General features: G+C 38.3%; 1 pseudogene; it reads left to right on the forward strand.

Annotated features, from left to right (window-relative positions):
* The first annotated feature begins 9,322 nt into the window (after window positions 1–9,322).
* LOC130868503 (peptidyl-prolyl cis-trans isomerase A-like) lies at window positions 9,323–10,834 on the forward strand (annotated as a pseudogene).
* The last annotated feature ends 13,344 nt before the right edge of the window (window positions 10,835–24,178 follow it).

Consider the following 24,178-nt stretch of genomic DNA (forward strand, 5'->3'; position numbering starts at 1 on the left):
GAGAATATGCAAATCAACAAGATCAGAAATGAAAAGGGAGTCATTACCACGGACACAGAGGAAATTCAGAAAATCATTAGATCTTACTACAAAAACCTGTAGGCCACAAAATTGGAAAATGTAAAAGAAATGGACACTTTTTTAGATAAGTACCATATACCAAAGTTAAACCAGGACCAGGTGAACAACCTAAATAGACCTGTTAGACGCGAAGAATTAGAAGTTGTTATAAAAAAAACCTCCCTACCAAAAAAAGCCCAGGTCCAGACAGCTTCAATGCAGAATTCTACCAGAACTTCCAAGAAGATCTAATACCTATACTCCTTAAGGTATTTCACAATATAGAAACAGAGAAGTCATTGCCAAATTCCTTTTATGAAGCTGCAGTTACTCTGATACCAAAACCACACAAAGATACAACCAAGAAAGAGAACTACAGGCCAATCTCACTCATGAACATCGACACAAAGATTCTCAATAAAATACTGGCAAACCGAATCCAAGAACACATTAGAAAAATTATCCATTATGATGAAGTAGGCTTCATCCCAGAGATGCAGGGCTGGTTCCACATACGAAAATCTATCAGTGTAATCCATCATATAAATAAACTGAAAGAAAAAACCATATGATCATTTCATCAGATGCTGAAAAAGCATTTGACAAAATTCAACATCCCTTTATGATAAAGGTCTTAGAGAGATTAGGGATACAAGGGTAGTATCTAAGTATAATAAAAGCTATTTATAGCAAGACGACAGCTAACATCAAATTAAATGGAGAGAAACTCAAAGCTATTCCACTAAAATCAGGAACACGACAAGGCTGTCCACTCTCTCCATACCTCTTTAATATAGTGCTAGAAATTCTAGCGATAGTAATAAGACAACATAACTGGATCAAAGGGATTCAAATTGGAAAGGAAGAAGTTAAACTTTCATTATTTGCAGACGATATGATAGTGTACATAAACGACCCCATAAACTCCAGCAAAGAACTCCTACAGCTGATAAACACCTTTAGTAGTGTGGCAGGATACAAGATCAATTCCAAAAAATCAGTTGCCCTCCTAGACACAAAGGATAAGGAAGCAGAGAGGGAAATCAGAGAAGCATCACCCTTCACGATAGCCACAAATAGCATAAATTATCTTGGGGTAACCCTAACCAAGGAAGTGAAGGATCTATTTGACAAGAACTTTAAGTCTCTGAAGAAAGAAATTGAGGAGGATACCAGAAAATGGAAGGATCTCCCTTGCTCTTGGATTGGGAGGTCAACATAGTAAAAATGGCAATTCTACCAAGGGCAATTTATAGATTCAATGCAATCCCCATTAAAATCCCATCAAAATTCTTCACAGATCTTGAGAGGACATTAATCAACTTTATATGGAAAAACAAAAAACCCAGGATAGCCAAAACAATCTTATATAATAAAGAATCGTCTGGAGGCATTACCGTCCCTGACTTCAAACTCTATTACAGAGCTTCAGTATGGAAAACGGCTTGGTATTGTCATATAAACAGAGAAGTCGATCAATGGAACCGAGTAGAAGACCCTGATTTTAACCCACAAACATATGAACACCTGATTTTTGATAAAGGAGCTAAAGGTATTCAATGGAAAAAAGAGAGCATCTTCAACAAATGGTGCTGGCAGAACTGGTTGTCAATGTGTAGAAGAATGAAAATAGATCCATAAATATCGCCATGCACAAAACTCAATATCAGTCTGAACACACTGAACCTGACAGAAGAAAAAGTGGAAAGTACTCTACAACATATGGGTACAGGAGATCACTTCCTACGTTTATCCCCAGCAGCACAGACATTAAGCACAACATTGAATAAATGGGACCTCCTGAAAATGAGTAGCTTCTGTAAAGCAAAAAACACTGTCACTAAGACAAAAAGGCAACCCACTGACTGGGAGAAGATCTTCACCAACCCTGCAACAGACAAAGGTCTGATCTCCAAAATATATAAAGAACTCAAGAAACTAGACTTTAAAATGCTAATTAACTCAATTAAAAAATAGGGCACTGAACTGAACAGAGAATTCTCAACAAAAGAAATTCAAATGGCCAAAAGACACTTAAGGTCGTGCTCAACCTCCTTAGCGATAAGGGAAATGCAAATTAAAACAACTTTGAGATACCATCTTACACCTGTCAGAATGGCTAAAATCAAAAACACCAATGATAGCCTTTGCTGGAGAGGTTGTGGAGAAAGGGGCACACTCATCCATTGCTGGTGGGAATGCAAACTTGTGCAACCACTTTGGAAATCAGTGTGGCGATTTCTCAGGAAATTTGGGATCATCCTACCCCAAGATCCAATAATACCACTCTTGGGAATATACCCAAGAGACGTCCTATCATGTAACAAAAGTATCTGTTCAACTATGTTCATAGCAGCATTGTTTGTAATAGCCAGAACCTAGAAACAACCTAGATGCCCTTCAATGGAGGAATGGATGAAGAAAGTGTGGAATATATACATATTAGAGTACTACTCAGCGGTAAAAAAACAATGAATTCTCGAATTTTGCATGCAAATGGATGGAAATAGAAAATACTATCCTGACTGAGGTATCCCAGACCCCAAAAGAGGAACTTGGGATGTACTCACTCATAATTGGTTTCTAGCCATAAATAAAGGACATTGAGCATATAATTTGTGATCCTAGAGAAGCTAAATAAGAAAGTGAACCCAAAGAAAATCGTATAGTCATCCGCCTGGAAAGGGGAAGTAGACAAGATTTCCGGGCAAAAACTGAGAACTAGCGGGTGAGGTGGCTTGGGGCTATGGAGAAATGGGATGAGAAACATGAGAAGGGGAGGATGGGAGGAGCTTGAGGGTTTGGGATGGTTAGGATATAGGAAGGATGGATCGGGAGCAGCGAAGTATATATCCTAACTAAGGGAGCCATCTTAGGGTTGGCAAGAGACTTGACTCTATAGGGGCTTGCAGGTGTCCAGGGAGACGTCCCCAGCTGGTACCTTGGGCAACTGAGGAGAGGGAACCTGAAATGACCCTATCCTATACTGATGAATATCTTACATATCACCTTAGAACCTTCATCTGGCGATGGATCGAGATAGAGACAGAGACTCAATTTGGAGCAACGGTCTGAGCTCTTAGGGTCCAAATGAGGAGCAGAAGGAGGGAGAACATGAGCAAGGAAGTCAGGACCACGAGGGGTGCACCCAACCACTGTGACATTGGAACTGATTTATTGGGAGCCCACCAAGTCCAGCTGGACTGGTACTGAATAAGCATGGGTTGAAACTGGACTCTCTGAACATGGCGGACAATGAAGGCTGATGAGAAGCCAAAGACAATGCACTAGGTTTCGATCCTAATACATGAGCTGGCTATGTGGGAGCTTAGCCTGTTTGGATGCTCACCTTTCTGGACCTAGATAGAAGTGGGAGGACCTTGGTCTTCCCGCAGGGCAGGGAATTTGTCTGCTCTTCAGTATCGAGAGGGAGGGGGAATGGAGTGGGGGGAGGAGAAGAGGAGTGGGGATAGGGAAAGGGGAGTGGGGGGAGGGGCAATATTTGGGAGGAGGGGGAGGGAAATGGGAAAGGGGCCAGGTGGAAATTTTAATTAAAAAAGAATAAAAAAATAAATAAAAATAAATTAAAAAAAATAAAAATAAATAAAAAGACCAAACCTAAGAATAATAGGAGTAGAAGAAGGAGAAGTGCAGCTCAACGGGCCAGAAAATATATTTAATAAAATTAAAGAAGAAAACTTTCCCAACCTAAGGAAAGATATACCTATGAAGGTTCAAGAAGCATACACAACACCGAATAGGCTGGATCAAAAAAAAATCCCCTCGCTATATAATAATCAAAACAAAAAGCATACAGAATAAAGAATATTAAGAGGTACAAAGGAAAAAGGCCAAGTTACTTATAAAGGTAAACCTATCAGACTTACACCTGACTTCTCTATGGAAACCATGAAAGCCAGAAGGTCCTGGATAGATGTACTGCAGAAACTAAGAGACCATGGATGCAAGCACAGACTACTTTATCCAGTCAAGCTTTCGTTCACTATAAACGGAGAAAACAAAATTTTCCGGGATAAAAACAAATTTAAACAATACGTAGCCACAAATCCAGCCTTACGGAAAGTAATAGAAGGAAAAATCACAAACCAAGGAATCCAACAACAACCACAATGACTCAGACATCTAGAGACCCTTCACCAGCACAACTCAAAGAAGGAAAACACACAAACTCTACTACTAAAAAAGTGACTGGAGTTAACAACCACTGGTCATTAATATCACTTAATGTCAATGGACTCAACTCACCTATAAAAAGGCACAGGCTAAGAGATTGGATACAAAAACAGGATCCAACATTCTGCTGTTTACAAGAAACATACCTCAACCACAAAGACAGGCATCTACTCAGAGTAAAGGGCTGGGAAAATGTTTATCAAGCAAATGGACCTAAGAAATAAGCAGGGGTGGCAATACTAATTTCCAACAAAGTTGACTTCAAACTTAAATCAATCAGAAGACATGGAGAGGGACATTTTATACTAATAACAGGAACAATTCATGAGGATGAAGTCTCAATCATGAATATCTATGGCCCTAATATAAAAGCACCCACGTATGTAAAAGAAACATTACTAAAACTAAAGGCAGCCATCAAACTGCACACACTAATAGTAGGAGACTTCAACTCTCCTCTCTCACCAATGGACAGGTCAGTCAGACAGAAACCTAACAGAGAAATAAGAAAAATAATGGAGGTAATGAATCAAATGGACTTAAAAGACATCTATAGAACATTCCACCCAAATAGGAAAAAATATACCTTCTTCTCTGCAGCTCATGGAACCTTCTCGTAAATTGACCACGTATTCGGTAACAAAGCAAACTTCCACAGTTACAAAAAAATATTAGTAACCACCTGTGTCTTTTCAGATCACCATGGATTGAAGTTAGAATTCAACAACAATGCTACCCAGAAAGCCTACAAACTCACGGAAATTGAACAGTCAACTACTGAACCACACATGGGTCAAGGAAGAAATAAAGAAATAAATTAAAGCCTTCCTTGATTTCAATGAAAATAAAGAAACAAAATATTCAAACTTATGGGACACTAAGAAAGCAGTACTAAAAGGAAACTTCATAGCACTAAATGCCCACTTAAAGAAAACAGAGAAAGCACACATTGGAGACTTAACAACTCACCCGAAAGCTCTAGAAAAAAAAAAGAAGCAGACTCACCTAGGAGGAGTAGAAGACTGGAAATAATCAATATGAGGGCTGAAATTAACAAAATAGAAACACAGAAAACAATCCAAAGAATTAATGAAACAAAATGCTGGTTCCTGGAGAAAATCAACGAGATTGATAAACCCCTAGCCAAACTAATAAAACGGCAGAGAATATGCAAATTAACAAGATCAGAAATGAAAAGGTGGACATAACCACAGACAAAGAGGAATTTCAGAGAATCATAAGATCTTACTACAAAGACCTATATGCCACAAAACTGGAAAATGTAAAAGAAATGGACACTTTTTTAGATAAATACCATATACCAAAGTTAAACCAGGACCAGGAGAACAATCTAAACAGACCTGTTAGTTGTGAAGAATTAGAAGCTGTTATCAAAAACCTCCCTACCAAAAAAAGCCCAGGACCAGATGGTTTCACTGTGGTATTCTACCAGAACTTCCAAGAAGACCTAATACCTATACTCCTTAATATATTTCACAATATAGAAACAGAAGAGTCATTGCCAAATTCCTTCTATGAAGCTACAGTTACTCTGATACCAAAACCACACAGAGACTCAACCAAGAAAGAGAATTACTGGCCAATCTCACTCATGAACATCAACACAAAAATCCTCAATAAAATTCTGGCAAACCGAATCCAAGAACACATTAGAAAAATTATCCAGTATGACCAAGTAGTCTTCATCCCAGAGATGCAGGGCTGGTTCAACATACAAAAATCTATCAATGTAATCCATCATTTAAATAAACTGAAAGAAAAAACCATATATTCATTTCATTAGATGCTGAAAAAGCATTAGACAAAATTCAACATCCCTTTATGATAAAAGTCTTGGAGAGATTAGGGATACAAGGGTCATACCTAAATATAATAAAAGCTATTTACAGCAAACCAACAGCTAACATCAAATTAAACAGAGAGAAACTCAAAGCCATCCCACTATAATCAGGAACACAACAAGGATGTCCACTCTCTCCATACCTCTTTAATACAGTCCTTGAATTTTTAGCAATAGCATTAAGACAACATAAGGGGATCAAGGGGATTTGAATTGGAAAGGAAGAAGTTAAACTTTCGTTATTTGTAGATGATATGATAGTGTACATAAGGGACCCCAAAAACTCCACCAAAGAACTCCTACAGCTGATAAACACCTTTAGTAATGTGGCAGGATACAAGATCAACTTCAAAAAATCAGTCGCCCTCCTATACACAAAGGACATGGAAGCAGAGAGGGAAATCAGAGAAGCATCACCATTCACGATAGCCACAAACAGCATAAAATATCTTGGGGTAACTCTAACCAAGGAAGTAAAAGATCTATTTGACAAGAACTTTAAGGCATTGAAGAAAGAAATTGAAGAGGATACCAGAAAATGGAAGGATCTCCCTTGCTCTTGGATTGGGAGGATCAACATAGTAAAAATGGCAATTCTACCAAAGGCAATTTATAGATTCAATGCAATCCCCATCAAGGTCCCATCAAAATTCTTCACAGATCTTGAGAGGACAATAATCAACTTTATATGGAAAAACAAAAAACCCAGGATAGCCAAAACAATCTTATACAATAAAGGAACTTCTGGAGGCATTACCATCCCTGACTTCAAACTCTATTACAGAGCTACAGTAATGAAAACAGCTTGGTGTTGGCATAAAAACAGAGAAGTCGACCAATGGAATCGTATAGAAGACCCGGATTTTAATCCACAAACCTATGAACATCTCATTTTCGATAAAGGTGCTAAAAGGATACAATGAAAGAAAGAAAGCATCTTCAACAAATGGTGCTGGCACAACTGGATGTCAACCTGTAGAAGAATGAAAATAGACCCATATCTATCACCATGCACAAAAATCAAGTCCAAATGGATCAAAGACCTAAATATCAATTTGAATGCACTGAACCTGATAGAAGAGAAAGTGGGAAGTACTCTACAACATATGGGCACAGGAGATTGCTTCCTATGTATAAACTCAGCAGCACAGACATTAAGGACAACATTGAATAAATGGGACCTCCTGAAACTGAGAAGCTTCTGTAAAGCAAAGGACACTGTCACTAAGACAAAAAGGCAACCTACTGACTGCGAGAAGATCTTCACCAACCCCACAACAGAAAAAGGTCTGATCTCCAAAATATATAAAGAACTCAAGAAACTAGACTCTAAAATGCTAATTAACTCAATTAAAAAATGGGGCTCTGAACTGAACAGAGAATTCTCAACAGAAGAAGTTCAAATGGCCAAAAGACACTTAAGGTCATGCTCAACTTCCTTAGCGATCAGGGAAATGCAAATCAAAACAACTTTGAGATATCACCTTACACCTGTCAGAATGGCTAAAATCAAAAACACCAATGATAGCCTTTGCTGGAGAGGTTGTGGAGAAAGGGGTACCCTCATCCATTGCTGGTGGGAATTCAAACTTGTGCAACCACTTTGGAAATCAGTGTGGCGATTTCTCAGGAAATTTGGGATCAACCCACCCCAGGACCCAGCAATACCACTCTTGGGAATATACCCAAGAGATGCCCTATCATACAACAAAAGTATATGCTCAACTATGTTCATAGCAGCATTATTTGTAATAGCCAGAACCTGGAAACAACCTATATGTCCTTCAATGGAAGAATGGATGAAGAAAGTGTGGGATATATACACATTAGAGTACTACTCAGCGGTAAAAAACAATGACTTCTCGAATTTTGCATGCAAATGGATGGAAATAGAAAACACTATCCTGAGTGAGGTAACCAAGACCCAAAAAGATGAACATGGGATGTATTCACTCATAATTGGTTTCTAGCCATAAATAAAGGTCATTGAGTCTATAATTTGTGATCCTAAAGAAGCTAAATGAGAAGGTGAACCCAAAGAAAAACATATAGTTATCCTCCTGAATATGGTAAGTAGACAAGATCACCGGGCAAAAAATTGGAATCTTGGGGCTGGGGTGGGATGGGGGTAGGGGGAGATGGGGAGAGAAAAGTGAGAAGGGGAGGATGAAGGAACTTGGGGAAACGGGATGATTGGGATAAAGGAAGGGTGGATAGAAGAGCAGGGAAGCATATATCTTAATTAAGGGAGCCATCTTAAGGTTGGCAAAAGACTTGAACCTAGAGGGGCTCCCCGGTGCCCAGGGCGTTGTCCCCATTTAGTTCCTTGGGCAGCTGAGGATAGGGAACCTGGAATGGCCCTATCTTATAGCCATACTGATGTATATCTTGCATATCACCATAGAACCTTCATCTGGCGATGGATGGAGATAGAGACAGATTCCCACATTGGAGCACCCGAAAGAGCTCCCAAGGTCCCAATGAGGAGCAGAAGGAGGGAGAACATGAGCAAGGAAGTCAGGACATTGAGGGGCGCACCCATCCACTGAGACAGTGGAGCTGATCTATTGGGAGCTCACCAAGACCAGCTGGATTGTGACTGAAAAAGAATGGGATAAAACCGGACTCTCTGAACATGGCAGACAAAAAGGGCTGATGAGAAGCCAAGGACAATGGCACTGGGTTTTGATCCTACTTCATGTTCTGGCTTTGTGGGAGCCTAGTCTGTTTGGATGCTCACCTTCCTAGACCTGGATGGAGGGGGGAGGACCTTGGACTTTCCACAGGGCAGGGAACCCTGACTGCTCTTAGGACTGGAGAGGGAGGGGGAGAGGAGTGGGGGGAGGGAGATTGGAGGGAGAGGAGGGGGGGAATGGGAGGCTGGGAGGCGGCAGAAAATTTTTTTTTCATATAAAAAAAGAGATCTAGAGAGCTGCCTTTTCATTAAAGACAATGGACAACAGAAAAAAATAATAAATTTAAAAAAAAGAAAAGAAAAACATTCCCTGAAAGTGAATTACAATTTTCGAACATAACACAAGTGGCTCCAGGAACTTTCCTGTTTTAAACTAATCTCAAAGGTCTAGACCTCCTTGGTTAAATAAAGCAGCCCAATACATAGCTTTAGAAACTGGTTTCACAATTATATTATAAATATAACTGTAGCAGGAGATGCTATGGAGGAACTAAACTATGATATATTAAGCAATGCTACCATCTTATGGCCAAGAACAGAAAATCCAACAAAAGGAAATTGAGAGTAGGTCAGATGGAAGAAGGCATATGAATCCAATTCAAAGCAGAGTATAAAAGTATTCCATGACTCTAGTCCTTCATTATGCATTGTATGCAATACACAGTAATGTAAGAGCCTCAGGTGTGCCTGAGTTGTCTTATGACAAAAGTCATAGGGTGACCGCAAGGCCCCCTCAGCAAAACAATCACTGTTTTCCATAAAGATTCTTCAAGGTCAAGGTCATTCTAAAAATAGCTCTTCATTCTAATATCTACCCCATACAGTGTCTCTGCTAAATTCCTACAGCATGTAGGTAAAAATGCTTTATTTCATCTAATGATATACACCAGAACCTAAGACTGTGTCTTTCAGCATTAGCATCTTTCAGCATTAAGTTTAAGGGAATTTTAGCCAGCCTGGCTCCTGAGACTCAACGGTTTCTCTTAATCATTAACTTGAGCTATAATCTGGCAAATCCTTAAGTAAAACTTATAGGACTCCACTGTTTAATGCTTTCTTGTATTTATTTTTATTTATCAAAATTCTGTATGAGCTAACATTATTATTTTCAATTATAGAGTACAGTTTAGGAAGAAATCTTTAATCTATAGGTAAAAATATGCAGTAGAATGGGATGTTTCCATGAGATAACCACATTTCATTACAGGCAGTAGAGAATCTCCCCATACCCAATTCAACCATGCCAGACACCAGAGAAAGATAGCAACAGCAAACATGTAAAGGTACAGCAGCAAAAGACATTTGGGGGTTTGCCATCTCAGGGGCCTTGCCTAAGCAAGATTGTCCCATCAAAGTCTCCTCCTGGTGGGCTGACATTTTTGAACTTCAATTTTGCCACCCACTGCTTCTCTGACATGGCCACTGGCAGTGAAGTCTGCAGGTTCATTAGTTCTTCCATCAACCTTTTAACCCTTTCCTTCTAGCCTATCTCTGTTCCTTTGTGACTCCCTGTGGACACAGATTTCTCTCTACCAGAGACTCCCAGGCACCACACTAGACTGGGACATAGATTAGTGCATCTCAGCCCTCATCAGAGAAGTTTCTTCTTGCAGTAAATAGTAATTAACACAAAGTTCCAAAGACAGCAGAAAACTTTCGTGCTCTGAGCACTGGAGAGAAAGGATTTGGATATAAGGGTTCTTCCTTTCACAGGATTATTCCAGGATTCATGTGCCAGGGTGGTGACTTCACACGCCATAATGGCACTGGCGGCAGATCCATCTACAGAGAAAAATTTGAGGATGAGAACTTCATCCTGAAGCATACAGGTCCTGGCATCTTGTCCATGGCAAATTCCCAGTTTTTTATCTGCACCACCAAGACTGAGTGGCTGGATGGCAAACATGTGGTCTTTGGGAAGGTGAAAGAAGGCATGAATATTGTGGAAGCCATGGAGAGTTTTTGGGTCCAGGAATGGAAAGACCAGCAAGAAGATCACCATTTCCGACTGTGGACAACTCTAATTCTTTTGACTTGTGGGCTTCTTACCCACCAGACCATTCCTTCTGTAGCTCAGGAGAGCACCCCAGTCCCATCTGCTCGCAGTACCCTGTAATCTCTGCTCTCACTGAAGTTCTTTGGGTTCCATATTTTCCTCATTCCCCTTCAAGTCTAGCTGGATTGCAGAGTTAAGTTTATGATTATGAATAAAAACTAAGAAAAGAAAACACATTGCACAAAATTCTCAAAGAACTAATAACAAAATGAAAGAAAAAACTCTAAATGCAGTGTAATTATTCTGCGATAGTTCATTCCAGTGAGCATTTGAGCTGAAAGAAATTCCAACCAGCTTCAGCTGCTTATGATTTACACTTGCTAGAATCCAGACAGGACAACTGAAGGGAAAATGCCAATTCACTGCCCCCAGGGTTCACAGCATAAGAAAATACCCAGAATAACTTTGTTGTTAGGTAATAATACAAAATGCTCACTACCTGGATTCTGCACCAGGCAAACATTCCTCAAGCCCGTACCATCCCAACTAGTCCACAGTCTGAGACTGGGCCCTGCTCTCAGTCCTAGAAGAGTGAATGACACCTTCCACCTCCTATCCCTCCAACCCCATCTAACAGCAGAACCATACCTATCCCTCAATTCTGTCCACTTCAACCCTTTCCCATGACAATCCCATCCTGCAGCTTCTGGGCCCTGCTCCTAAACCCAGCTGACTTCCACCACTGAGATCCAAACCAAGCCAGCAATAATCACCCTCAACAGTGGACAAATGACCCTTCTCCAGAGCTCCAACAGACTTCATAGGACCAGATGAAGTGAACACTAGTTGGAAGAACAGATACCACCAGCACAAATATAGTCCACACCACTTAAACAAATAGCCCAGCAACTCTACTGGGGGCCAGGATGATTCCAGTTACCTTTAAGAAGACTCAGGTTTTACTGGAGGCATTGCCAAATCTAGAGACCAAAAAAAAATTTGTCTTTTCCAGAGACTAAACCAGATCAAGGCACATAAGGCTCCCAAAACCCCAGCAGAGATACCCTACCGGACCAGAAGACTCATCAATCATCAGAACACTTAGCCATTCATTCCAGAAAAGCAGAGGATCAGAAACTGATGATCAAAGCACAAATCCAACTAAGACAAACACGGGAATCCATACCTAGACCTATAATCACCCAAATCCAGATGCCTAAACAGCAGTTTAAGAACACAATTAATGCCGGGCGGTGGTGGCGCACGCCTTTAATCCCAGCACTTGGGAGGCAGAGGCAGGCGGATCTCTGTGAGTTCGAGACCAGCCTGGTCTACAAGAGCTAGTTCCAGGACAGGCTCCAAAACCACAGAGAAACCCTGTCTCGAAAAACCAAAAAAAAAAAAAAAAAAAAAAAGAACACAATTAATAACAGAAAGGGCAATATGTAACTAGCAGAACCCTGTTATTCTATGACAGCAAGACATAAACATTCCAGCACAGCTAAAGCACAAGAAAAAGATCTTAAAATAAATTTATGAAGATGATAGAGGCCCTTAAAGAGGAAATTAAATTTTTTCTTTAAAGAAATGGAGGATCATGAATTATAGGCTCAATGTCCTTTATTTATCTCTAGAAACCAATTATGAGTGAGTACATACCATATTCATCTTTCTGGGTCTGGGTTACCTCACTCAGGACAGTGTTTTCTATTTCCATTCATTTGCATGCAAAATTCAAGAAGTCATTGTTTTTTACTGCTGAGTAGTACTCTAATGTGTATATATTCCACACTTTCTTCATCCATTCCTCCATTGAAGGACATCTAGGTTGTTTCCAGGTTCTGGCTATTACAAATAATGCTGCTATGAACAGAGTTGAACAAATGCTTTTGTACTATGATAGGGCATCTCCTGGGTATATTCCCAAAAGTGGTATTGCTGAATCCTGGGGTAAGTTGATCCCGAATTTCCTGAGAAACCGCCACACTGATTTCCAAAGTGGTTGCACAAGTTTGAATTCCCACCAGCAATGGATGAGTGATCCCCTTACTCCACATCCTCTCCAGCAAAGGCGATCATTGGTGTTTGTGATTTTAGCCATTCTGACAGGAGTAAGATGGTATCTCAGAGTTGTTTTGATTTGCATTTCCCTGATCACTAAGGAGGCTGAGCATGACCTTAACTGTCTTTTGGCCATTTGAACCTCTTCTGTTGAGAATTTTCTGTTCAGTTCAGTGCCCCATTTTTTAATTGGGTTAATTAGCATTTTAGAGTCTAGTTTCTTGAGTTCTTTATATATTTTGGAGATCAGACCTTTGTCTGTTGTGGGGTTGGTGAATATCTTCTCCCAGTCAGTAGGTTGCCTTTTTGTCTTAATGACAGTGTCTTTGCTTTACAGAAGCTTCTCAGTTTTAGGAGGTCCCATTTATTCAATGTTGCCCTTATTGTCTGTGCTTCTGGGGTTATACATAGGAAGTGATCTCCTGTGCCCATGTGTTGTAGAGTACTTCCCACTTTCTCTTCTATCAGATTCAGTGTGTTCAGATTAATATTGAGGTCTTTAATTCATTTGGATTTGAGTCTTCTGCATGGTAATAAATATAAATCTATTTTCATTCTTCTACAGGTTGACATCCAGTTATGCCAGCACCATTTGTTGAAGATGCTTTCTTTCTTCCATTGTATACTTTTGGCTCCTTTGTCGAGAATCAGGTGTTCATAGGTTTGTGGGTTGATATCCAGGTCTTCTATTCGATTCCATTGTTCGACTTCTCTGTTTTTATGCCAATACCGAGCTGTTTTCATTACTGTAGCTCTGTAATAGAGTTTGAAGTCAGGGATGGTATTGCCTCCAGAAGTTCCTTTATTGTATAAGATTGTTTTGGCTATCCTGGCTTTTTTATTTTTCCATATAAATTAGAGATTATTGTTCTCTCAAGGTCTGTGAAGAATTTTGTTGGGATTTTAATGGGGATTGCATTGAATTTATAGTTTGCCTTTGGTAGAATTACCATTTTTACTATGTTGATTCTACCCATCCAAGAGCATGAGGAGATCCTTCCATTTTCTGGTGTCCTCTTCAATTTCTTTCTTTAAAGACTTAAAGTTCTTGACAAATAGATCTTTCACTTCCTTGATTAAGAAGGTGATCCCCAAAGAAAAACATATAGTTATACTCCTGGAAATTGGAAGTAGACAAGACTGCCAGGCAAAAATTGGGAACTTGGGGGTGGGGATGGGGTAGGGGTAAGGGGAGATGGGGAGAGAAAAGTGAGAAGGGGAGGGTGGGGAGAGCACAAATCAGTCTGTTGGAGAATGCTGATGTAAGAAATTCTAATGTAAACTGCTTGATTTTGTTGTTTCAAAGAGCTGTGTGATATGTAAAAAAAAAGAAAAAAAGAAAAAAAAACTTTCTGCTTCCTCTTCCATATAGATCCTGGGGCCTTGAGGGAAGGGAACTGTAAAGAAAATTTCAAAAAAAAAAAAAAAACAGACCATTGGCTGAAGTACTCAGCTGCATATTTCCTCAGTAGAAAGGACAAAAATAGTCCTAGACCAATGGCACTTTGATAGCTTATAATTTCTTCTTAAAAGTTTTCGAAATAGACATCAAAATATTTGACTTATTTCCAAGTACATCCATTGTGCCCATAACACAGCTAAAATAAAAATTAAAAATTAAAACTATCTAGAAACTAACAATGTAAAATATATGTCTGGCATTCAACCAAAAAGTAAGACATGTAAAGCATAAGAAATGCAACTTATAAAAAGAAAGCAGTAGATCCAGTCCCCAAATGACAGAGATGAAGCTATGGCACTTTCGCTAATCACTCTACTTGTTAGTTATCTACCTCCATGGCCATACATAGTCCTTTGTGTCAGGCTGCTTGAAATGGAACTTTTTACTCTTTTTCCTATCTTGATGCTGACTTGACCAAGTACAATTTATTCTGAAATCTCATTTTTTTTGCAACTAACAAATCACATGTTTGTGTATAGATCTCTCCTTTTCAAATATTCTGACTTTTAGTCCACTAGTCTATCTTTCCACAGAATTTTAACACTGAAGCACTGGCAAAAGAAGTGTCACTTCCAATGTTGGTTGATGCTAGTATGCTTTCACGTGTCTCTCTGTTTCCGCTTGCTAGGCCTTGTTGGCCCTCCACAATATTTTCTGCACAACCTGCCTTAGACTCAAGGGAAAGGTGGTGATCACGTGTCATCATTCCTGTCTCACACTCACAAGAATGTGGAAAGGGACAATTGTGAGTTTGCTTTCTTCCAATTAGTGACACCACTTTGCCCTAAGCTCTTTTCTCAAAATTATCAGTATCACTGATAGCCCTCAAATAACACCCAGAGAATGAGATCCCAGGTGGCCTGTCCTTCATTCTCAAAAATTCTTGAGTATGCCCCTATCCAATCCTATCTTTGGAATTTCAACAAATTCTTCCATTGGGATGTCTAAAACCTTTTCCTTTGAGCCATGAACTAGCCATTGTGTATTTAGAAACTCTCTTTTCATTATGGTATTATTTACATTTTTTTTAATTTTTAAACTTGTTTATTTTATATTTTTACATTTTAATAAAATGTAACTATATCATTCCTGAACACTTTCTTCCTTTCAGTCCTTCCCATGTTCACACTCTCCAACTTCTCCCTAGCCGCTTCCCAACTCTCACATAGATAACCTCTTTTTCATTATCATTATAATGGATAGATAGATAGATGTGGACAAATACATAAATATAGCCTGCTGAATCATATATATATATATATTTCAGGATTGACCACTTTATATTGGATAGTCAATCAGGGAGCTCATTCCTGGGTAAAAGCTAATTCTCCCTCTCTCAGCAGTCATTAGTTGACTGTAGCTCTTTGTCTAGGAGTGGGGCTCCATGAGAATCCCCCCTTCCTTGTTAGCATGTTTATTGATGTTGTCATTTTTCAGCTCTTGTTTATGTGTCGTTTCTAAGAGAGATGGTCACACAGCAGATTTTCTGTTATTCTGACTCTTCCTACCAGCCACATCTGTTAATTTTTGTTTTGGGATTCAAATCTATATGGTAGAGTATAATTTAATACATGTATATAGTATATAAAGATCGGCTCAAGGATATCAAATTTTCCATATCCTTAATCATTTTAAAGATTTTGGCTTAAAAATAACAATTGTGCATAAATATTGGTCACAGCTACATATTTCAATGTCTTACCTTAGCTTTATTTAGTATTCTTGAGTGTATGTATGTACACATACAGGCCACAGAGCATGACGAAGTCAGAGGACAGCTTGTGTGAGTAGCTTCCCTTCTTCTACCATGTGGACCCAGCAGATGGGACTCAACTCATCAGGCTTGCTCAGAAAGATTCTTGAACCACTGAGCCATCTGCAGTTCACACATCTCAATTTTTGTGTACAGCACTTACCGAGTAAATCAGTATAATTAAAGTTTCCCCCTATCATTACTTTCTTTTTTGAGCCTTAAAGCTCTTCTGCTCAGTTTAAGGAACTGAGTGGCATTCTCCTCTATGTCCACTAGGGGTCATTACATCACTAAACTTTGGTGGAACTGGTGCTTTTGTGTATAGTTTCCATTTTCAAATGTAAGAGCTTGGTACAGATTTAAGGTATACTGAGATTCATGAGAATCAGAAATATAAGTGCATAGAACCTAGTTTTACTTTTGAAAACTTCGCACACTTTCTCCACCCCTTTAACTCCAAATCTGCCTGGAAATCATACCTTGTTTCTATCCTAAAACGTTTACTAAATTCCAGACTCTAGTATGTTTAATTCAGTGGCTGCTTCACATACTTGTATATGTTGCAATGACACATTGTTTCATTCTGTCATTGACTTTACTAAAATTCTTAATATTCCTGTCTCTCTGTCTTCGTCCTTCTGTTTCTGCCTCAGTCTCTCTTACTGTCTCTGTGTCTATTTGTTCGTCTTTCTCTGTCTTTGTCTCTGGGGGGGGGAGCTACACAAGCCTATCAGCTCTAAAGTCTATACTCAGTCCTCAACTATTGTCTCTGTAGCATGTTTGAAACTTTAAACTTGAATGCTGATTATAAAACCAACTCCTCCGTAATAAAAGAGAATAGCATAGCAGTAAGGAAAACTTGTGCCAGCAAAATGATGATTTCACGTGGTATTGCTGAAATGTTCTGTTTGTTCAAATTACATTGTTGACATTCGTTTTTAAGTAGCCTTGTTCAAAAGAGGTCTGTGCTCTTCTCTTCTGCTGAGATGATCAAAAGGAACCCTCTCCCTTAAAAAGGAACCATTATATCATTTGCCTCTTTTTATTCACAGGGCAGTTTATGGAGAGAACATATAAAATACTTATTAATGCAAGGATGGTATATTTTTGTGCTAAGAGGATGAACAAAATTTCTATAAAAATTCTGACATATATCTTAATAGAATAAATGATCACACACACAAGTTGTACTAGGATATCAATCAGGTACATCAAACAGTATCATTGAACAGTAGATCAAAGGACATTGTAAGCACCCAGATAAGGTAAGGACAGCTGAAGAAGTCCCAAAGGGTTATATCACTGAATGCTTATTCACAAGCTTCTTTGGACTTCTGTGGCCTGTATTTGATTATGTACTTTGGTTATAAAACTAGCTGGGATCCCGGGTTGGTTTCAGAAAATATAATTCTGATTCATAGGCCTACTTTTCAAATTGACCTGCCGTTCTGTTCAACACAGACATCTTTTAGCAGTATGGAATATGGAAGTGGTTTCAACACCAACACATCTCACATTGCTCCTAGATTCTGGAAAAATCTTTAACACCATTTACATTCTTGTTTATCTCTATGCTTTCCAAAAATAGCAGACAAATGGAAAGATAAAGAAAATCAGTGAGGCTCTGGAGGTGATATTGCCATAAACCTTGCAAACTACAGAAAAGGTTTGCTTACACAGTTATGTTTTATGAGGTTTTACACTTCCAAATTGTATTCAGTGAAAGACCAGCATGTTAGTTAAGTTGTTTTAGTTGTTGATCTAATTTGGTTTTGGAGTCTATGCCTAGAAAATGGCTATAAATTGTATCCTTGTCCCTGATATGTCTTTGGGTGGCAGAAGTGGTTGTGAACATTTATGATGGCACACTTATTTGTCTCTGTGCATAGATTAATTTATAAGTGTCTGGCATCTGGCCGGACGATCCTCTCACAGGAAATTTATTTATACTGACAGATGTCCTCTGAGTCTTGTCTAACCTATACCTAGTATATTCTTAATAAAAATAATTTACTCCCTAGGTGACCAGGAGTAGCAAGCATCATGTTTGAGTGTGTTAGTCAACAGAGGTGAAGCAGAAGCAACAACATGAAACACATGAACTAGTAGAACAGTGTACTTCTCAGACACTCCAGAGAGAGGAACATGTCTTACAGAATCAAGAGAAAGTGAGAAACTATCATGTATGTACATGTTAAATCAGCTGGGAGGGAGCAAGTAGGAGAGGGGTTTGTGAGTGAAAGCCAAGTGTGCTGTATAAGCAAAATTTCCTCAGGGTGCTCTAATTGCTGAAATTAGAATGAGTGATGCTATGACTGAGAGGAGTTACTTTTGTGATATCTCCACAGTTCAGTCTAGGGGGGTGTGATGCCCAGCGAGGCAAGTAGTAAGCTGAATCTGACTCTTCCCTAGGGAGGTAGCCTGGTAGCACTTGTCATAAGGCTGGTTTCTACACCTTGTGGAACTGAGAGAAGAACTAGAACATCAATCATACTCAAAATGCATGTCGTGGAAGCACAAAATTGCACATACTTCCTAAATATGTTCAAATAGCTTCTAAGTAATTCTTGGATGTGTAATAAGCATTTCAAATTTAACATGCTTTTAAACAGAGCTCTTAATTTCTAATCACCTAAAACAAAACATGTCATCTTCCTCCAGTGATTCCTATTTCACTATGGCACTGCTGAGAATTAATCAAATATTCAATTCACTAGCTGTCTGATAATAATTCTATATCTGAGGCTAAATATGCTTCACATTATAAAAATATATACTATGAAGGTTCAATGAGATAACATGTATATGTGTAACAGAAATTCACTAAAAGACAGACATTTGAATGACAATAACTATAATTCTCAAACATTCTCAGAGTAAAGAACATGTTCGTGTTTGACTTTTCAACATGTATATCACCACAACAGGTATCAGGGTAGACTGTAATGCCAATCTACTTAGCATTTCTTCTGTGTGTTAAGCAACAGATTGATGAATGGAGAGGTTAGACATAAGGGATCCTACTGCATGTACCGGCTTTGTGGGAGCCTAGCCTGTTTGGATGCTCACCTCCTAGACCTGGATGGAGGGGGGAGGACCTTAGACTGCCCACAGGGCAGGGAACCCTGACTGCTCTTCGGACTGGAGAGGGAGGAGGAGGGGAGTGGGGCGTGGGGATTGGGGGGAGGGAAAAGGGAGGAGGGGAGGAGGCGGAAATTTTTAATAAAAAAATAAAGTAAAATAAAATAAAAACAGATAAAAAGATTAACAAAAACAGAAAAACAGGGGTGAGTGCAAGTGAGTGAACCCAGGAAACATTCTCTGAATTTTTAGTACATCAGGCTTGCCTTTCTTTACTGAGTATTTTACACCTCTGTAGCATATATCTGACCAAGTGTTCTTTTGTGGTTGTGAAGTTATCTTGTTGAGATTTCTACCTTTCAGTTTTCTAAATACTAGATGGTAATATTGAATAATGTTTGCCTGTGTGGGGTAGTTAACCAAGTGTGCTTGGAATATGAAACTAGAACAGTAGGGCTAATACAAAGGCTGTTTTGGAATCTAGGTCCTTTTTGAAATCTACAGTAAGGTTCTTCAAGATGCATAAAAGACTGTTAAGTAGGTGTAATATACATTGGAAATAAAAAGAATGTCTTTGATGGAATGTACATTGCATGAATTGTGGTATTCTAGAATGCTTCGTGTCATATTGTGATCCTCCTGAAGTCCCAGGGTCCCATAAAACATTTTAAATATGTTGTAGTGGCCTTTCAAGTCAGTACGAGTGAAGTACAGGACATGTGAGTAGGTTCATCTAGCCATTTTATAATACTTGTTTGCCTATAATTAGTTTCTAAACTGCTGGTGGCCTCTGGCTTCTGGCCAAGTGATATTCTAGGTGGACGTGAATTCTTGCATTCCTCATGCATGTGGTCAAGGCAAGTACACAAATAAGCAGTTCACAAGTCCAAATGGCAGCCATGGGATTATAATGGAATACCAAGCCTGGGATAAAAAGCCAGGGTGGGTTGAAACTGATATAACTGAGCAATAAAGTGGAAGAAGTGTAAACACTTTTATTGATAACAAAGCATTGTGTGTGTGTGTGTTGATAAGCAAAAGATGATATGAACAAAATAACTTCTGGCTTCTGACACTCTTAATCTGTTTGGGGTTCTACTTGCAGTTACAAGTGTTCTTCACCTAGATTAGTGAGTAAATTGTTCCCTTGGATAGAGAAGACAGCCATTTGATACTATTTCATGTAGAAACTTATGCAACCAGTCCTCTTGAAAAAAATAATCCAAAGAGAAAGTTGAGATATATATTGGTTACTTTGATTTTGCTGTGATAAAACACCATGATCAAAAGCAATTTAAGGAAGAAAGGGTTTGTTTTGGCTTATGGCTCTGACGGGGTGTGTGTGTGAGTGCATCGTGTTAGGGAAGAAATGGCAGCAGGACAGTGAAGCCAGACTGGTGATCAGAAAGCAGAAAGATCATGTTTCATCCATACACAGGAGGCATAAGAAAGAAATTGCTCATACATAACCATTCCACAAACCATAAACCAAATGTAATTCTATTTTTTAAATAAATTACCTTTCAAGTTGCATTCAGTTATAAGTAGAAAAAAATTACTAAGGTGAGCTCCAATATGTATCTTAATGTGGGGTGACTTTGTTTAGTGCATTGCTAATATGCATTCCCCTCTCCATTGCACCTCATTATCTAATGAGCAGTTGTATACAGTGTTAATTTGTTCCATAGAAAAGACCGTAAGTATTAATTTCCTTAATGCTATAATCTACTCACTAATTCATGTGAACATATTAATTATAGCACTGTGCTAGAAAATAGATATACAAACTCTACGACACACTTGTCTTAAATTATACCTATAACAACCTAGGAATCCAGCCTGTGAATCAAACACTATATATATGATGTGGGCAAACATTTATATTATAAGTCCTCAATGAGAAGCAATGCCTAGCATACATACAGCGTGAAAAAATTACAAATTAGCACATCCTAATTCCTTATATCATTTGTTTATAGTTTTCAAAACTAAAGGTAATCTAAATGATCATAGTAAGGAACTGGTTGCTATGGTTTGAAACGTAAATGATCCTCATAATGCTAGAATTTTGACTGTTTCCCAGATGGTAATGCTATCAATAGACAGGAGGCAGAATAGAAATTCCTGGTACATAGCAAATGTACTAGCAAACTGGGGAGACTGTGGAACCTTTCAGAGGTGGGAATTAGCTATGAGAAGAAAGTGACTAAGGATGGGCCCTTGGAGCCTCCCTTGATTTTGTTTCCTGGTCCTCTGTGATATGAGGAGCCTCCATATTCCACTCTGGTTGCCATGATCGAAGTTATTTCAATGTCCCCTCCCACCTATTATGCTCTGAAACTTAAAATAAACCTTTCATCCTCAACTATTTCTGTCATGCATCTTGGTCAATGTTACATGAAACTTATTATTACAGTAGTTAATATTAAAGTGTGTCAGTAAAATGAAAGGAATAAGGACCTTTAAAAATTGGTCTTTCTTATAAAATAATGTAAAAAAAAAATCTACCAAAACTCATCAGAATCAACATTGTTAGGGTTCCCAAAAATTAACCAGAAGATTTCAGCAAGCTGGGGAATGTTGATTCCAAAAGATAGGTTTCAATCACTTTCTAAAAGTATTTTTAAAGCTAAAGGAAATATATCTATAAAGGTAGTAACCCTTCTTTAATAAATTTACAGATTTAATGCTGCTCTGGCCTATTATGAAATGGAGGAATTAAAGCCCTCACAAACCATTGTAAAAAAAAGGTAAAAATAGCAGAACCACTTTGGAAGTTATACAGTTCCTCTAAGTATTCAACAAGGAGTTATTATACATATTTCAGCAGTTATAATAAAAAGTATCTTCCCAAATAAACACATATAGCCACTTTGAAACTGTGTGTAGCAATGTTTATTGCAGCAATAAAGGAGAAGAAAAAATGTGATCAACCAAAATGTTAATGAAAAATGGATAATTGATAACAAAATAGTATATAATCTATAAGAATGAATAATCAGCAATAAAAATGAATTAAGTATGATAATATTACAATATCAACAAATCTCAAAAATATTTTAAGTGAAAATTCAGAAAAGGCATATTTTATGATTATATTTATATGAAATTTTAAAAATAGGTAAGAAAATAGAAAGCAATACTAGGGTGTGGTTGCCAGGTACTTTGAATAGAGAAGTGCAGAATGTGCATATTAATGAGTATGAAGTGTCATTTGGGGTGATGAAATGTTCTTAAATTAATGGTGAAGATACCACAATTTTCTGAATACATTAGAACCGCCAAATTATATGATTTAAAAGATTAACTTTGTATGTGATTTTTTTTCTTTTTCTTTTTTTTTGGATTTTTCGAGACAGGGTTTCTCTGTGGCTTTCGGTTCCTGTCCTGGAACTAGCTCTTCTAGACCAGGCTGGCCTCGAACTCACAGAGATCCGCCTGACTCTGCCTCCCGAGTGCTGGGATTAAAGGTGTGCGCCACCACCGCCCAGTGAATTTTATCTCAATCAAAAATTCAGAAGGCAATAGATAAAATATAGCATGGTGAAATTTTCGCAAAGATGAATGTAGAAGTATTTCATATGTTGATGCCAAACAATATTCAAAATACATTGTGAAATGAAAATATTAAGGTACAGATGACTCATGGGATTGGAGAATATGTACATAGCTATGTACATCTTATCTGTGCATCACAGAGTATGTAACAGACACATGAAAGACAGGTAATACAAGGTGCTGTGGCAAGAGGCCGACTTCCACAGGAAGATACTCTGTTCCTTTGGAAACCTAAACAATGCTAGCAACTAATATTTAAATTACAAATGTTATTATTAAAAAAGTTCAAAGGCCAAATGAAAAATGGGAAAACATTTTAGAAACGCATATAAACCAGTTGTAATAACATTAAGAACCTTATGAAAATATTTATAAAGCTTACAGATAATTCCTAGAAGAGAAAATGAGAATAACATAAATATATTAAAAATCTCTTCCACATATTAGTCACTTTTCTCCTTTCTCTGACAAAATGCTTCACAAAAGCAACTTAAGGGGAAGAGTTTGTTCTGGCTTACAATTTTAGGACAGTAGTTATTCGTTTCAGTTGTCACCTTGACTAGACTTAGAATTACCTAAAAAATACAATCCTGAGCTAGTGTCTATGAGTCTATTTACAGAGAAGTTTAAGGAGCAACTAATGACTTTAATTAATCTACTAGCAGTTCAAAATAAATAAAATTTTATTCTTGGTCCTTAACATGCATAGATTTTTTTTCTGTTTTTTTAATGAAAATATAATTGCACCACTTCTCTCCTTTTCTCCCTTTAGCCCCTCCCAAGTCCTCTCCTTTGCTCCCCCTCAAATTTATGGCCTCTTTTTCTTTGTTATTGTTACACACATATAAAACCTGTTCATTCCATTTAGTTTTATTTGTATGTATATGATTTCATAGCTGACCATGTTGTGCTGCATAATCAACGAGGAGACTCATCCCTGGGGAAGATTATTTTTTTCTGCTCTCCGCATTCCTTGGATGTCTGTATTTATTTGTCTAGGGCTGTGGCCCCATGAGATTTCCCCATTCCAATAGCATGTCTTTACCACCATGTCATCCAAAACAAAGGGATTTGAAACTGAATATAATTATTAGTTACTTTTTATGGCAAAGCAAGCCCCTAGTGAAGCAGACTGAGATTCCAAGTCCGTCTCAGACTGATGTGCAAATGTTCTCAACCCAATCTCATTCTCCATCATTTATTCCAAACCTTCCCTGTACTGGACAAATATCTTTAGCTAGTCTTCTTTCGATAACAGAGTATTTTTTTCATCTCTATTAAGCAGGTCCGATCAGCTGCTTCCATATTCTTTTATCATTAACACTAGTCTCTGCTATTAGCTGCCAGACCACTTAATGACCTCCTTCAAAGCCTTGTTAGTTTGTGACATAGTTTTGAGGAGCACTACTGGATGTCCTCTTTCCCCACATATATCTATTCTCCATACACAACCCTCA

This window comes from Chionomys nivalis, chromosome X, assembly GCF_950005125.1.
Source record: "Chionomys nivalis chromosome X, mChiNiv1.1, whole genome shotgun sequence".
Lineage (NCBI taxonomy): Eukaryota > Metazoa > Chordata > Mammalia > Rodentia > Cricetidae > Chionomys > Chionomys nivalis.